At 33.2% G+C, this 17467-nt stretch overlaps 1 protein-coding gene across 2 annotated transcripts in view; it reads right to left on the minus strand.

The window, feature by feature from the left end:
- The window catches only part of LOC129908375 (uncharacterized), a 38420-nt gene extending 33180 nt beyond the window's left edge, over nt 1-5240 (minus strand). Inside the window, exon 1 of one of the 2 annotated variants that reach the window (XM_055984830.1) lies at nt 4369-5240. The gene's annotated coding sequence lies outside the window, so the exon portion shown is untranslated. The remainder of the gene's footprint in view (nt 1-4368) is intronic. The other variant, XM_055984829.1, reaches the window with a different exon arrangement.
- Nucleotides 5241-17467: the final 12227 nt, after the last annotated feature.

The raw sequence follows: 17467 nt of genomic DNA on the forward strand, positions 1-17467 counted from the left end.
AACTTTTGATGAGGTTCTTGTCTACATTGAACACTGCCTTCAAAACCATCTTTCTAGGACCAGGGGTTTAGTCAGGACGTGCATGTTTTTGTTTTCTTTGGTTTATTAAAACAAGCATGTTTTTTTTAAAACAAGTAGGTACATATATTAAAAAGCATGCAAAATTTTATGCCGAATATGATCAAAGACAACAAACTTTAAGAAAACTCAAGGTATTTTTCACTTTTTCTTATTGATAACACTAGAAAACGTAAATTAATGAATCATCAACTGAAGAAATAAAACTTAAGCCGGCCGGTACGGCTTTCGTAAAAAAAAGTTCCCTGCTGGTCTGTTAATAGGTATGCTTTGCACACAATGGATCAATTCTTTCCAGGCTCAGTGACATTATTGACAGTGCAAAATGTATGCCGAAACAAATTGAAAGAAAAGAATCCTTTTAAATTAAGGTGCACATCCTTTTAGATTCTTTTAAACTTTTAATTTTAATAAACATGTACATTAAATTAATAAGAAATTCTTTTTTTTAGCAGACACACTTAAATTTTTATTAAATTGAAATGATTTTAATAGACTTCTCATTTATTTTTATAAGAAATCTAATTATTTTTATTAGATAAATTTAACATGATCATCACCTTGATTCTAAATGCCTTTTTTTTCTCTGTGTAAAACCAGCATGTATCTTTGATTTGATTTGTATTTTTACTTAAGATTATGAATGCCGTTTTGCAAGAATATAAGCAAATATCAAAAATCGGTTAACGTATAGATTGATATATTTAATTTGTTATCTCACGCAAAAATGGTGATAAAATGTATATGTATTTTATCTTATTATCCACACCTGAAATATTAGGTTAGGTGGTTTTTATCTTATAAAGGTGCAAAAAAAATAAAAATAATTGATAAATCATTATCACGAGTAAGTAAGAGTGAATAATGAATATTATATCAATCGGTTTATTTTAGAACAGCAATATTAACACAAAGTTATCAATTTGTGATTTATGATTTATTTGATTTTGCGTTTTATTTAGACCAAAGTATACCTCGTACTCAGTCTGGTAAGAGGTATGTACTTTCCCTTAGTATTGAAGGATATGTGTCATTGTTTTTTAACCACTATTTCTATAAGGATTCTGTATTTTAATTCTGTCGCAATTACGTTGATTTTATATCAACTTTACTATGGTATAGTTCTTGGTTGACTTAGAGATCTAAAAATTCCCTACTACGACTTCCAATAGTCTAGACTAGACACATGCATTTGAACACATGGAATTATTTCCTTTTTTTTGTTTGGGTTTGTTGGGTTGATCCATTGATGCAGGTTAGAGTACATTGAAGACATTTTTTTCAGCACGGTTTCCACTCAGCTTTTATATATAGTGATATCCTGTTTATAGGTCACATGTCATTTGTTGTTTAACCTTGATAGTGATCAATCATTCACCGATGCCGGTTAGTACCACAGGCATCAGATCAGTTATTGCCTGGCTACTAAAAGTTGAAGATGTTCAACCTTGCCAGTCGCTGATGGTTATAATGGCTGACAATGCGTTAATAAATTTTTAGTTCCTCTCGGTTTAATATTGTTAGGTTTTTTTTATTTTACACGTATTTTAAGTGACTGCCAATAAAAAAGAGCCAGAGTTGGTGTACGGGACCGAAGCACGAAAGCCAAACCCAAAAAGGAAAACTAAAAGTTCGCAGGTATATTTTTACTTTGTTCGTAGGTATATTTTTAAAGTATTCCGTGTAAAAAAATTTACTTATCGGCCATTCCAAGGTAACGGAGAAGACATATTGGCCTTGTTTCCTGTTTATCTCGTTGAAGAAGCTATCTTTTTTCTTGAAACTTGGTAGGTCTTAAGGGCTCATGATAAAGTTGATGCTCTAAAAGTTTCACGAAAAACTAATTAAACGTTAATAATTTAGCTATTTTGCCTTAGTTTTTCTTGAAACTTCTAGAACTTCAACTTGACCATGAGCCCTTAAGATTGCGTAGTCAAAACCATTTCCGTTTCTTATTCCCAAACATACATAAACTTCTAGTTCAATTTTAAAGTTCAAGTGACCTTTACTCCAGGTACGACAGTGGGCTCATCAGTTAAAAATAAAAATAATTTTTTTTATTTTTATTTTTATTATTTTTTCTTCGTTATCATAAACTTCTAGGTTAGTTAAGGCAGAAATTGCTGTAAGGTAAATAACCGAAACGCAAAGATCACTTAGTTGTCCGTTGTGATACGACTCTTATTGTGATCTCTTCACTTATTGAACCAGTAACCAGTTGGAGTTTTTAATAAAGCGGTGAAGGTTGAAGATGTCAGTTGTCAGTGTTGATTAGGTCACTTGTGTCTTCTAAAAAGTATTTTCCCAAGCATATTTACGTGTATTCGAAAGAACAGATTTTCTTAATCCACACAAATTCTGCAGAAGTCGTTTGAGAATCATGATCTTCAGTTATAAAAACGTCAATCCTAGGGATTTAAATCTGAATTGAGAAACTCTTTGTTGTTTTGGCGTTTTGAACTAAAGTCCTTTGGAAAGTACCACCTTTCTCCTTCTTCGACGACCACGTGTTGCCTGTCTTCTACTTCTAACACATTACCAAGACCACTTATACCGCGCTATACAAAAATTCAAATACTCCAAGTAGTTTTAATAACAATTTAAAATTCACTAGAACTATTTCAATAGATATGCAATTGCGATTACCTTGAAATGAAACTTTATTCAGCCAATTTTGTTCATATATTTTGGAATTCCTAAAACATGCCACAAATCTTTTATATTAATCAGTTTGGAAGTAACAGTGAAAAATTTAACCTACCTACATTTTAAAAATAATTTTCCAATCTATTTAAGGCAGTTCTCATCCATAAAGCTTATATTATGATTTAAACTTTAATTCAATTATTTGATTATGTATTTGTTTTTCTAAAACACAAGTCAAGAAATAAACTGGACTTGGCCTTTTGGCAAACAACTTGTAAGAATCCATAAAACAAGTGGTTCGAAGGACATCGTCTAATTAAAGCAACAATACAAGGTATAGATACATACACACAGCATATTTAACAAAGATAAAGAGTGCCCTTTATATACACATGTTTGGCAATCGATATTGGCTACAGGAAAACACAAAACAGTCTATATCTATACATTTTCTCCGCAATTCGGGGTTTTAAAATTTTTTGGATTCTCGTCCAGAAGTTGGCATTAGAAACAACGAGCAAGTGTGATTTGGCAAACATGTAAACAGTCATAATTTTCACTTCTTTTACATATATAGGTTTATCTATAATGTCACTAAAAAAACCGTTTCTAACAACCTGTTAGTGCAAAAATACCTTGCATTCCAATGCTCTGACTCTTAAAGTTAAAACCACAACTACATATACAAACATACATACCAATGCCCATTCCCATTTCCATTCACCAAAATGCCCGGCCCGTCTCTTTGCGAGTCGTCGCATCTTCTCTACACTCTTCACCATCATCATCGCAGCCTTTAACAACAACGAAATGGCTTTACTGATTCCTCCATACCATAATGTCCACCGCCATTCCACCACCTCGTAAATATAGAGTGTTTTCAAGCTTTTACATCGATCGACTTTCCTTTATTTCTACATACTTTTGCTTTAGCATTGTTTATCTTTGTGTATTGTTTGCTGACTAATGGAATTGTTTAATGTACAATACATATCTATACAACAACTCTTTTTCTCACCTTATATTTTTTTTTTATTGCAATATTGTTAAATTCAGAGCAAATTCATTATAATTTATAATAAACATCCTGTGACCTCACCCTTGATATATTAGGGAGACCTTAGATTTGCTAGACTCCTGTGGCAAGTAATCCTTCATCCTTGAATTGTCAAAAAAAAAAACTTATACCGATTTTTATCTTTCAACCACCCCCCCAATAAAAAAAAAAGAAGATGAATACTTATAAATAATACCAAGTCTATCAAAGTATCTAAACCAGAAATAGAGAATTATCCTGGCTACCGGGGGGTAGAGAGACGATGTGCAAAGGATTTTCCTGTTTGTTGTTATTGTTATTCCTTTTGCGAGAGTTGGTTATTGCGCAAACAAACAGAACAACAACAACAAAAAAAAAAACTGTGCGAAAAGGATAAGGCATATTTGCCAATGGTGTACAATGAACCTAACAGGGAGAAATATATATGAAATTTCAACCAAAATGTATCCCTTGCATACGCATGTCCTTACAGAAACAAGGGTGATATCTACATCACATCACGGAGTTCTTAGGTTAAGGGGTGAAAGTAAAAAAAAAAAAATACATCCAAAATGAAAAATTCTTCAATCAATCTTTAAGATACGTACCTACGTGTGAGAATGATGAAAATTTATCAAATATATATCCTCCATCAAAAATATTTGTGCCAAATAATCCAAAAAGTATGCAATGTATATTAAAAAAAAAATTAAATATTTTTGTTTTAAACTTAAGGGATTGAAATCCCAGACATTCACTCAACTCTCAATTCACTACTTTATCCTCTTGAACGACCCGAGACTCGCAGACCCGACCAACCGAGAAACAGACCCTCCGTTTTCGATATGATAGAAGAAGATATATCTATCCTTTTAGGTGTATTTACTCCGAAACAATTTGTTGTATTTGCAAGCAAAGTGTTGACGCAAATCTTGATGCGAATGCGATTATTAACATTATTTATGCGATTTTGCGATTTAACACGCACCCCCACAAGTATACAATGCTTGAACCTTATTTTTTATTTATTATAGGTACTTCTTCAAAACCGACTGGTTTTTTACTTTTTTTTTTGTGTGTGTGAAGATTTGCAGCTGACAACGATGACGGACGGGACGACCCATCGGCTGCAAAGATAAAACTGCGCGTAAATTAAGTTAAATAGTATTACTCTTTGCGTATGAGCAACTTCCGGTCGCAATTTATGCGAAACATGAGAGAAGATTAATTCCATTCACTTGAGAATGTTTTCTTCGTTTTTATTTTTTTTTTTTACTTTAAATGCGTTGAATAGGCAGCAATAAAGACATCAGAAAAAATTCAACCCCGAAATTTAACCGTCTGAATCTGAAAAGCAAACCACCGCACCATTTCGCCGAATGTATTTTTTCGAAAATCCACGGATGAACTAAATCCGATTCTATTCGAAATACATACATTTACCGTGGTCGTCTTGGTCGTCGACGCAGTTTTTATTGTTGTACACGTCGTCGTCGTCGACCGTCTCGTATAAAGAAGGGAATAAACTTTTGTTCTCTCCTTTATTCAGCTGTAAGGTAGAGTCGTAGTTTGATATCGCGTATATTGACTTTCTAGCTGAATGCTGAACAAAAACAGAGGGTGGTCTGGCTGGTGTTTTTTTATTTAGGGGTGCAGGGCGCAATGCGCGATTTCCCCTTCGCTTCAATTAATGATTTAATCATTCGATTCGATGTTTCTGAATTCTGAGTATGTTTTCCAATGAATTTTGCTGAATGAGAATGAATGATAACAGAGCGCTGCGTTGGGGTGCGCGATACAATATGATTTTTTTTTGGATTTTGGATATTAGAATTCAGAAATGGAGTGCATGTTTTTTGTAAAGATTCATTTCCAGGGATTGCCCAATGAAGCATGCGTACACAATCCCAGATAGATTTTTTTTTTGTTTTTGTGTTTTGTTATTTGGAGACAATTGAAGTTAGGAACACTCTCTTTAGGAAAGTACTTGTAGGTATAGTAGATTGCTATAATGAATTTCATGCTGCAGGTTCGTGTTTTGATGCTATAAATCAACACTGCAAACATTAAAAAGGGAGTTCGGTTCTGGATAATACCAAACCTTAAAATGCACACCCTTATTATTATACTTTGATTATTATAAGACTATTATTTGCCAGGTGTTAAATTTTAAGATTCGATTTGAATGTTTTTTTTTTAATCTGTTGGTTTGGGTGTATAGGTATAGGTATTGTTTTTGTTTTTTTTTTTTCATAAAAATTAAAGAATTCTACAGTTTTGTTCAAAAATAGGTAGGTACTGAAAGTTATTAATTGATTTATTTTTAAAACATTCATTTGAATTTCAAGGTTCTGAGAAATTTAAATTAGTTATTCAGCGCAGATAACGAATATCTTACAGCTGTCAAAACTTATCTAGGAAAATAAAAAGTAGGTAAATTCAAAAAATGCAGTAGTCACATAATTTTTAGTAAATAATATGATTTATGAAATTCGGATTTGAGTTATTGAATTTATAATTCACTTTAATCCAAACTAAATCTAGGGTGAATAATATGGCCATTAAATTAAATTTCACTGGCGAATTTTGTTTGGTCGAAACTATGGAATATCGCTGCCTCAAAACTATAATGTTCTATGTCGAAGAAATGTAAAAAAATGACTTTTTTATATCAAAATTTTCGTCTTTTCAATGGCTACAAGACTGTGTCCACAAAAAATTTATTTTTGGCTTAATACAATATTTATGGCCAAAACAAATATTCATTTATCGGATATAATGGCTTATACTCAGTACTATAAAGTTCTTAGTTGACATAGAACAATTTGCTTCATTTGAAGGCCATACAAAAATGACTACTTTTAAGTTACATAGAACATTTTGCATTTAAAAATTAGCTTCCGGACTCCAAAATAAAATCCTTTCAAGCAATATTGAAAGGTCATGCGGCAGGTCGATTATGGCTTTTTTTGAAATAGTTACTGACGATAATCAACAATAGTTTGTAAGTAAGGTTCACTTGAATGTTTATTTAAATAATTGCTGTGTAATTAAATTTGTTTGCTATTTTCTTGGTAAATACTAATTTGAAATCTTTGAACTTGTTTGGGAATGATGCACTTTTCACTAAATTTATGTTTTTTAATAAAAAAATATAACAAAAAGCTTAAAAAGCAATAGAATTACTCCAAAAAGTTTGTTTGTCTTGACTGTAAGTTGGTTATTTTCATATACCGTACTCATTACTATAATGTTGTATGTCGAACATAGAACAAAAAAATCAACTCAAAATGCAAGGTTATCAAATAAATGTTCTATGTCAAAACAGAAAAACGTTAATTAAACAGATTTCCAACATCAAAAAAGAAATTTTAGCATTTGAATCGATTGATTATCCAGCTGCGGTAGTTAATTGTCTATTTTCATGCTAAAATACATAAATTAAGGGTGAAATTCAGATACTCCAAACTTTGTGGTCGATTTTCTCGAAACTTTTTTTTGAAACATAGAACATTATAGTTTTGAGGCAGCGATATGTTGAACGCATCGTAAAAAAATAAATTTTGTCATAGAACCTGTATTAGAAGAAAAAGAGTACAAGGAAATTCGAATTTACAGTATTTTTTTTAAACAGCCGTATCTTTGTGGGAATGGTCGTATAGAATTGTTTTTTAAAAGAAATATAAAGTTTTAACTCTCTTAAATTTAACTTTTAAGATATGGTAAATTTTTTTCAAAGTCATACACATTGCACTTCGCACTATTCTAGTGAGCACCGTTAAAAATATATAAGAAATATTTGTACGTTGTGGCTTTTAAGGTGAAATGAAACAAATCTGTTCAAACATTATGAACATAACAAATCTATAGATAACCCAATGTGTATGTGAAATAAAGATAAGACAGATTACCCTAAGCATACACTGACGGTTATCTACAGATAAATTACATAAGTAAGAATAGATAGATAAGAACATAGACATTAAGAATAGAAGATAAGACTAGAAAATTGTATATATATAGTAGGAACGTAGTGAAATAAAATTAGTATTCATTCGACTTACAACCGAGTTTTACTCAATCATTTGGTCCTTCGAGCTATATTAAAAATTTTCCCCCACCAGTGGTAAGAGATTTTTAATAAACGAACGAGTGAAGTTTAGCGTTATCAGAGCTACAAATACTGATAAAGTAAAATTAGCGTTGTCAGAGCTACAAATACTGACAAGTACCAAAAAAATATATAAAGTGAAAATTAGCGTTGTCAGAGCTACAAATACTGACAAGTAAAAAAAAATCATATTCAGTGAAAAATCATAACAAGTAAAAAAAAAAAAAAAACAAATTCAACAATGTCATCAGAGCATTTAAAAGTAATTGAAAAACAGGTTGAAATATTAAAAAACCTGGAAAAGTTATTAAAAGATGGAGAAAGTGTAACAACACGCAGCAAAAACCAAGAAATTCTTGTCTATGCTGAAAAGAATCTTCAAGCATTCAAGGAAAATGACAAGCTACTTCATAAGCTTGGTGTTATTGATGTTCCCTATTTTAAAGAACAATGGATGAAAGGAGCAGAGAACTACTTTCAGAAAATTCAAAATTTGCTGAAAAACAAAGATCTGGACAGTGTAGAACAAGGCATAAGCGAAGCAATGTTAGCTAGCAAAATAGCAGAAATAAAAACTGTTAATCAGCAGCTAGCCACTGGACTAGACTTGCAGCAAAAACAAATGAATGAGATCATGATGAAAACAATAACAAATCATGAAACTCAAATAGATTTAACGAAATTACGTACAATAATGGAAAGTTTAAAAAAAACAATAGACGAGGCGAAACTTGAGGCAATTTCCCATCCTCATACAAAAAACATATGGATTGGAAAATTGAAACGGTGGAATGACCGACTGCAAGTTGAGCTGTCTAAGATGAATCCAATACAAGAAGAGGAATTCAGAGAAGAAAATTATATAATCGAGTTGGAAGAAGATCTGAAATTACTTCTTTTCAAGTTGGAAGAAAAACATGAGAGCATAAAATCTGATCCATATGCAAATATATTAACACAAAGTCCAAAAATTGAACTGCCTAAATTCGATGGAAAAATTGAAGAGTGGAAGATATTTTCCGACCTCTTCATAGATTTGGTTCACAATAAGAATAATGTGCCAGATTCTGTGAAATTAAATCACTTGCGATCGTGTATAGCCGGTGAAGCTCGAACTTCTATTGCTAGCCTCATACAAGGATCTTCGGCAAACTATAATGAAGCATGGAAGACTCTCGTCAGAAGGTACGAAAATAAAAGAATCAACTTCTCCACGCAATTGAATTACTTGCTGGACATGCCAATGATGAACGCTACATCACCTTCTAATGTTAAAAAGCTTCACGATGCAGCAAAGGAATGTATTTACATCATCACATCGACAATAGGCAAACATAACAATGAAAACGATGAAATATTTGCTCACCTACTCCTTCGCAAATTTGACAAGGAGGGCTTACAATTATATGAGCAACACATCAAAAAACCAAGCCAAATACAAAAACTGGAGGATGTTATGGACTTCCTTGAGCAATTATTTCAAACCCTTGAATCTCAACATCAAACAATGACTCGAAACAAAGAATACAAAAAACAAAGTGGAAATTCTCAATCAGACAGAAGAGAGTGGAACTGTGATTTCTGCATGCAGAGTGGTCATCGAATTTATTATTGTGAGAAATTTTTAAACGCCGAGATTCCCAATCGTTTAGCATATGTACGCAATAAGCAAATATGCAGTATATGTCTTAAACACAGTGTAGAAACCAAATGCTTCTCTCAAATAAAATGTAAGAAGTGTAATAAATCACATAACACTCTACTACACAACGAAAACTACCAAACGAAGAAAAGGGTCGAGGGAAATCAATACAAAAAATTGAGCCCCTCAGACAACAACAATAAAAAAGAAAAATCATTATCATCCCTGATGGTAAAGAAGATAGAGAGTCCAATGGTAATATTAGCTACAGCACAGATATCAGCCACATCGTCAAATGGTGAAACATGTCTATTTCGGGCATTGATTGATCAAGGTTCTCAGATATCAATGATATCTGAGGAAGCAGCGCAGATCCTCTCCTTGCCAAGGAAAAGAATAAGTACAGAATTAACTGGACTCTCAGATGCAGCAGTGGGTACATCAAAATCAAGAGTGTATTTAGAGATAAGACCAAGATTTATGAGCAACAACAAAATGCAAGCAGAGTTTTTGGTATTACCAACCCTTATAAAACCACTACCTGACGAATCATTTGAATTTAATAAAAATGAGTGGGAAAATTATATTCTGGCAGATCCAAACCTGAATACAAAAGATCGTATTGACATTATCATCGGAAGTGACTTATATCCAAAGTTAATTGAAGAAGGAGTAAGGAAGCACAATGGCATCGTGGCACAAAATACGATTTTCGGGTGGGTAGTTTCCGGCTCACTACACGAGAAACGACAATGTGGCAAAATCATGTCAGCGGTTACTTCATCGATGGAGAGGTTCTGGGAGATAGAAGAAATAGAAAAAGATAATGAAATATCAGAAAACGACATCTGCATGCAAGCATTTGCAGAAACAACAAAAAGAGATACGGATGGCAGATATGTAGTTATGTTGCCACTAAGAACAGATATAGAGCTTGGAGAATCTAGAAAACAAGCTTTAGCTAGATTCTTACAGTTTGAGAAAAAGATTAATAACAAAATAAAAATCGACTACATACAGTTTATGCGAGAATACGAAAACCTGGGCCACATTGTCAAGGTAGACAAACAACACGAAAATATGGGTAAATACTATCTACCGCACCATGCAGTTGTGAAAGATACAAGCCTAACAGAAATCATAAGAGAAGAAGTAAGTGAAAATCTTTCAAATGCTGGTTTTCAATTACGAAAATGGTCTTCAAACAATCAAATTTTGCTGACTGGCATAATGTCGAATGATGAGCAAAAAATAATTAATGTCAAAGAAGGCGACACTATGAAAACATTGGGACTTCACTGGGATCCAGATCAAGATGAGTTCCGATTTGTTATAGATTCATCTAAATTGAGCATTTCAAAAACCAAAAGAAATGTGTTATCAAATATTGCAAAAATATTCGATCCTATTGGATGGCTTGCTCCAGTTACGATAAGAGCGAAAATATTCATACAAAGATTGTGGCAATCAAACTATGACTGGGATGATGAACTTGATGAAATCATGAAGGCAGAATGGATGACCTTTCAACAAAACTTACAAGAAATCAAATTAATTAAAATCCCACGATGGATATTTAATGACGAAGCAGGTCCAATAGAAATACATGGATTTGCGGATGCTTCAGAAAAAGCATATGCAGCTGTCATATATGTTAAAACAAATATGACAATTAAAATACTAACAGCCAAAACCAAGGTGGCACCCATCAAAAATAAAAAAACTCTTCCCAAATTAGAGTTATGTGCAGCTCAACTACTTGCAAGGTTACTCAATAAGATAAAAAAGTATTTCTCAAATGATACAAAATACTATGGGTGGAGTGATTCCACTATTACTTTGTGGTGGATAAAAAACAACAAGAGCAAAGAAAAGTTTATACGAAGCAGAGTAGCTGACATCAAGAGTCTAATGGATAAAATCGAATGGCTGCATTTAAATTCGAAAGACAACCCAGCCGATGTTGCATCACGTGGCATATGCCCTTCAAAAATTGCTGCACACGAACTATGGTGGACAGGTCCGCAGTGGCTGAAACAATCAAAACATCATTGGCCGCAACAGCAACACTTGGCACCATCAACAGATTTAAGAACGATGTCAACATTACAATGCAAGAAACATTTTGTATCGAATTTAATCGAACGATTATCGAACATCAACAAAATTGAGAAAAGTGTTGCATATGTGCTTCGTTTTATTCGGTGGTTTCGATACAAACAAATAACGCCAGGATCAATAACTGTATCCGAACTGTCACAGGCGAGAATTTTAATCATCAAACAACAGCAAAAAATTCAATTTTGCAATGAATTACAAAAAATTGAAAACAAAAAAGATATTCCTTTGAGCAGCAAAATAATTCAAATGAAACCTTACCTAGATGATGAAGGAATCTTAAGAGTGGGTGGAAGGCTTAAGTATGCAAAGTTACCTTTGAACCAGAAACACCCAATAATACTGGATAAATGTAAACTAGCCAGTTTAATCGTTAAAGAAGCACATGCAGCTACACTACATGGTGGAAATTCGGTGATGGAAGCATATATTAAAAGAAGATACTACATAATTGGTATCAAAACACTAATAAGAAGATGTTGTCGTAGTTGTCCGATTTGTATTCGATACAACAGTAGCGGTGCGAACCAAATAATGGGAGATCTGCCAAAGCAAAGAACTACAGTTTCTCCACCATTTCTACATGTTGGGGTCGACTATGCTGGACCAATATTGATGCGAACATCAAGAGGTCGAGGACAGAAAGCGTACAAGGGCTACATAGCAGTTTTTGTATGCATGGCTACTAAAGCCATTCATTTAGAACCAGTGAGTGACCTTACAACAGAAGCATTCAGGGCAGCTCTAAGAAGATTTTTTGCAAGACGTGGCAAAAGTGCTCATATATATTCAGACAATGGGTCTAATTTCATTGGAGCGAATCGATGTTTAGACCAAGAATTCAAGAACGCCATCAAAAACAACGCGTCACTCGCTTCAAGGTTAGCTGAAGACAAGGTGGAATGGCATTTCATCCCACCCGCAAGTCCTCACTTTGGAGGGCTTTGGGAAGCAGCCGTCAAATCAATGAAACACCATTTAAAACGAATAATGGGAGAATCTAAATTAACATTTGAAGAGATGACAACATTGCTATGTCAGATAGAAGCAATATTAAACTCACGTCCCTTATGTGCGATGGGTAATGACATAGACAGCATTGATGTATTATCACCTGGACATTTTTTGGTGGGACGTCCTTTATTGGATTCCCCTGAATCAGGAGAACTTGAAAAAATTGGGTCCCTAGATCGCTGGAAACTGGTGCAAAAATTAAAACGAGACTTTTGGCAAAAATGGAAGGACGAATACTTGGTGTCTCTTCAAAAGCGTACCAAGTGGAAGTCTGAAAAGAAGAATCTGGAGGAAGGTGCAATCGTTATTATAAAAAACGAAAATACCCAACCGTCGAGGTGGCCCATGGGACGCGTTGTTGAAGTCCACAAAGGGTCAGACGGCAATGTACGAGTCGTTACACTAAGAACAAAGGACGGACTCTACAAAAGACCAATACATAAATTATGTCCACTCGAGACTTCTGAAGAAGAATCGGAGAGTAAAATTTCACAGCAAACATGCCAGCTCACCCGTTTAAAAGAATATAATGGATCAAAAAACACACAAGTTAATGGAATTAAATTTTTGATGTTGATGTTATTAGTATTAATTGCATTTGGACGAGCAAAGAGTTCAACAACCAATATGAGCACAACACCTGATATGACAATTAAAAACTTAGACGAAAATGTGGGAATTTACTTAGACCCAATCGGAAAAATGGATGTGGTGGCATCAAAATGGAGACTTGTAGTTTACTACGATTTAGATTCATATATTGAAGAAACCAATAATATTTCAAGCTACATAACTAAACTACAAGACAAGTGTTCCAAAATGTTCTACTTCAGCGAGCAGTGCAGTTTAATAACAGCAAACTTAAAGAGAAGATATGAAGTACTGTCTGAAAATAACAAACTATTAATAATAACCAACAGGGTAAAAAGAGCTCCACTTGAATTTGTTGGTTCACTCTACCACATTTTATTCGGTATTATGGACAGTGATGACAGAGAATCCTTAGAAGAAAACATGAAAAATCTTTTGGACAACCAGCATGAACTGGATGGCTTAAACAAGAGGCAAACATCACTGGTAAATGCTACAGTAAATGTCTTAAAGAAAACGACAGACGAAGTAAACGACCAATTTGTAAGAATCAATGGTCAAATTAATGAAATACGCAATACGACACTTCAAGCTCATAATGCATACAAAGCAGGAATGATATTTCAGTTAGCAGCAATGCAACTTGATGCAATGTTAAGTGAATGTAATGATGTGCAAATGGCAGTTATAAGCATCCTCATTGATGTTAATAATCACCATATAAATCCGTTGTTATTAAAACCATCCCAACTACAAGAAGAGATTCACAAGATTCGGAATAAAATCTTAGGGAAGTTTCGTTTACCTGGTGATGGTACAAAAAATGGATTGAAAGAAACATTTCGCCAAATGAAAGCGAGGGGATTCATACTTGGCCGGCGTTTAGTAATAGACGCGGAGATTCCACTACTTCACTCAGAAGCATCGGACGTTTTTCGGGTAATTGACGTGCCAATACGTCAGGGAGATATTATTGTGACACCAAAAATATACACCGAAATACTTGTCTTCAACTTCCAATTAGACGCATACAATCTAATGAGTCAGGCACAACTAAATCTCTGTCTAAAAAACGAAGAAACGCACTATATTTGCCATGGTAATTGGCCATGGAAAACTGCAGCAGATGGATCATGTGAGATATCACCAATAAAGAAAGCAAAAACAGCAAGCTGTCATTTTGAACGAGTTGGTCAGCAAGACAAATGGATTCAGTTGACTAAACCAAATACATGGTTGTTTAAACAATTTACGACCACGGCTATTCATATAAGCTGTGGAAATTCTGAGCACAAATTGGTTAAGCTTCCAGCACAAGGGCTTCTAACATTAAGGCCACAATGCACGGTTAGATACAACGGAGGTTTCCTTACTTCACCGCAACAAGTTAAGTCTGAAACCATCAGCCATTTCGAGGAACAGACGATATGGACGAAGGCACTGGACGAAGTTGCAGAGGAAAGAATTAAACCTATACAGGCAACTATAATAAACAACAAGAATGAACTACTCAAAATTCAACGAGACTTGGAAAGGTTCAAGAGGGAAAACATTCACCTTAAGGGCTTGGACCTTCACCACATAAGCGGTCACAGCGGATTTATATTAAGTTGCATTTTGGTTATTATTTTAGTAATCTATATAGTACGAGGCATAATATTCAGGAAAAGAATTTTAGCCCTTTCTGTTGGCCCGCAGAATGTTCAAACATTATGAACATAACAAATCTATAGATAACCCAATGTGTATGTGAAATAAAGATAAGACAGATTACCCTAAGCATACACTGACGGTTATCTACAGATAAATTACATAAGTAAGAATAGATAGATAAGAACATAGACATTAAGAATAGAAGATAAGACTAGAAAATTGTATATATATAGTAGGAACGTAGTGAAATAAAATTAGTATTCATTCGACTTACAACCGAGTTTTACTCAATCACTTAAGCTTCTCAACAGGAATTTTATATGGACTGCATTCAATCAAGTAAAAAATCTAAGTCAAATAAATAACATTTGAGGCGGAATGCCCACACCAGTGGATTTTATTTTTCTAAATTATAAATTTAAAAGGTCACTCTGGTGTATGAGTACTTTTTTCTGGTAAATAAAAACTAATGCTAAATTAACGATTACTGGGCTAACGTTGGCAAAACGAACCAACAGTTTTTACACTGAAATAAAAAATATTTTTTGTGATCTCGAGGTGAATGATTCCGTTATAATTTTAGAACTTAGGGTGGGCTGGCGAAAAAAAAATATTGGGATATCCTGGGCTAATTTTGGGCAGTCGAACTAGGTATTTGGGGGTGCCAACTTCACATAAAAATTTTGAATCGGATTTTTTTCTTTCTTACGTTGGTTATTTTGTACTTGCTGTTCAGAAATCAAATTAGAGTTTTCATTCAAGTTTTTAATTACCTACATTAAGTTTTCTGTACGATTATTGGATGCTGAGATATTGATGGTCGAAGATAAAAGATTGTGTTCAAAATTTGAAGAAGAAGTGGTCGAATCAAGGTCTTCCAAAAAAGAAGTTGCAGCTAAATAAACATGTTATCTCCATAGTGCGATATTGCGATGCACATCAACATCACTTTAATAAATGTTGTATCTTTAGATTTAAAAATAAGGTACTTTAAATTGCTTGGTGGCTAACTCTCAAATGAGTTTTTTTTGTGACTTTTAGGATATGAGTAACGATATTTCTATCAAGAATCTGCATTGGCAAAAATGTTATTGAATATTTTTTCCGAGTCAAAATCTTATTGAATTTAAGGGTTGGTTATTTTTTTAGATTTTGTAAAAGTTCTACACTGAGGCAAAAAACGCAATTCTATGAAAAGAGTTTCTTTGTCATTGTTAACGGTACCTCCCATAGAGCCGTTTTTTTAACTTCTGGCTGTTTTCCAGAACTGATTGTTCAATTTAAATTTAAATTTTTTTTTTAAAGCTTTTATGTAGCCTCCAATTAAACAAAATTTAAAAACGAGGCTTTGTATTTATTTGAAATTGTAGTTTTAGACGTTCATTAAATAAGAAAAAAGGGCATAGCTACTTTACCTATTTAATTTTTTTTTTTCAAAAATTTTTTATACAAAACTAGATTTAAAAAAAAAAGAGTCTTACGATTTTGAGTTTTTTTTTTTAATTCACTTAATAATAAAATTTAAATGCGTAGGATTAATTGATGATGTTTTTTATTTTTTTTGGAGAACGAATATATCATGTTTTTTTATTATATTATTTTATTTTCATTGAAAAAGAAATTTATTTTTATTTCACATATGGCACAGCCAGGAATCGATTCACGTACCTCCGCATACCAGCTTACACTCAATTTTTCAATTTTCAATTTTTTTTTTATTTTTCATCATCTTAAAACTATCTTAAAGAAAGACAAAAATTCATAAAAACTAGCCTACTTATCAATTACTTATAAAACTAACTTACCGGCCCTATATGAGTGCTCTAAGTTATTCTTCATGTTTCTTAATACTAATGCCTTTCGAAAATACGAAGGCTTCCTCTAAACACTTCTAGGAAATCTTATAGAGACCTCCTTTCTTTCCAAAATGATTGACTTGCTTAATCAAGCCTTAAACTAAACCTATGCAAACTATAGCTTGTTGAATCGAAAAAAATTGGACCTTATGCAAGCCAAATTGTTACTTGGGTACACGTCAGCTGGAATTTCAAATATGCGAAATTATCTCATTTGGGCTCTAATCTAGTGACATATAATCTAGTGGCAACAGGCTATTAGTTTGGATATTTAAAACATTTTTCGTTTTGCTTCAGCAGCGTACTAAGTTTTAGAGCAAATTTGAATACCTTCATCTAGCATTTTTAGGAAGATATCGGATCTACTTTCAATGGGCAGGTTCAGAAACGTTAGGCACTAAATATTAAGGTAATTTCTCGGTCTCTGATTGGTCAGCGTTCAAAAAAATCTTTCCAATTTAGGTAATTTTATTGGAAAGCTAACTGTAAAGTTAGGCAAGAAAATGTTCCCTAAAAATTTAGGATTTTTTTTGTCAACATGACAGCAGATTGTTTTGAATTAAAGAATGAATTAATTTAGCAAAATTAAATTTATTCGTGTGAAAAACGAGTAAAAAGTGCATTATCGGTTATAATTTATATTATTTATTCATTAAAGTTAAGTGAATACTTAAGTAAATTTTTAAATTTGACAATAGCATCATATCCAAACTTATTTAGTC

The sequence above is a fragment of the Episyrphus balteatus genome, chromosome 2 (genome assembly GCF_945859705.1).
Source record: "Episyrphus balteatus chromosome 2, idEpiBalt1.1, whole genome shotgun sequence".
Lineage (NCBI taxonomy): Eukaryota > Metazoa > Arthropoda > Insecta > Diptera > Syrphidae > Episyrphus > Episyrphus balteatus.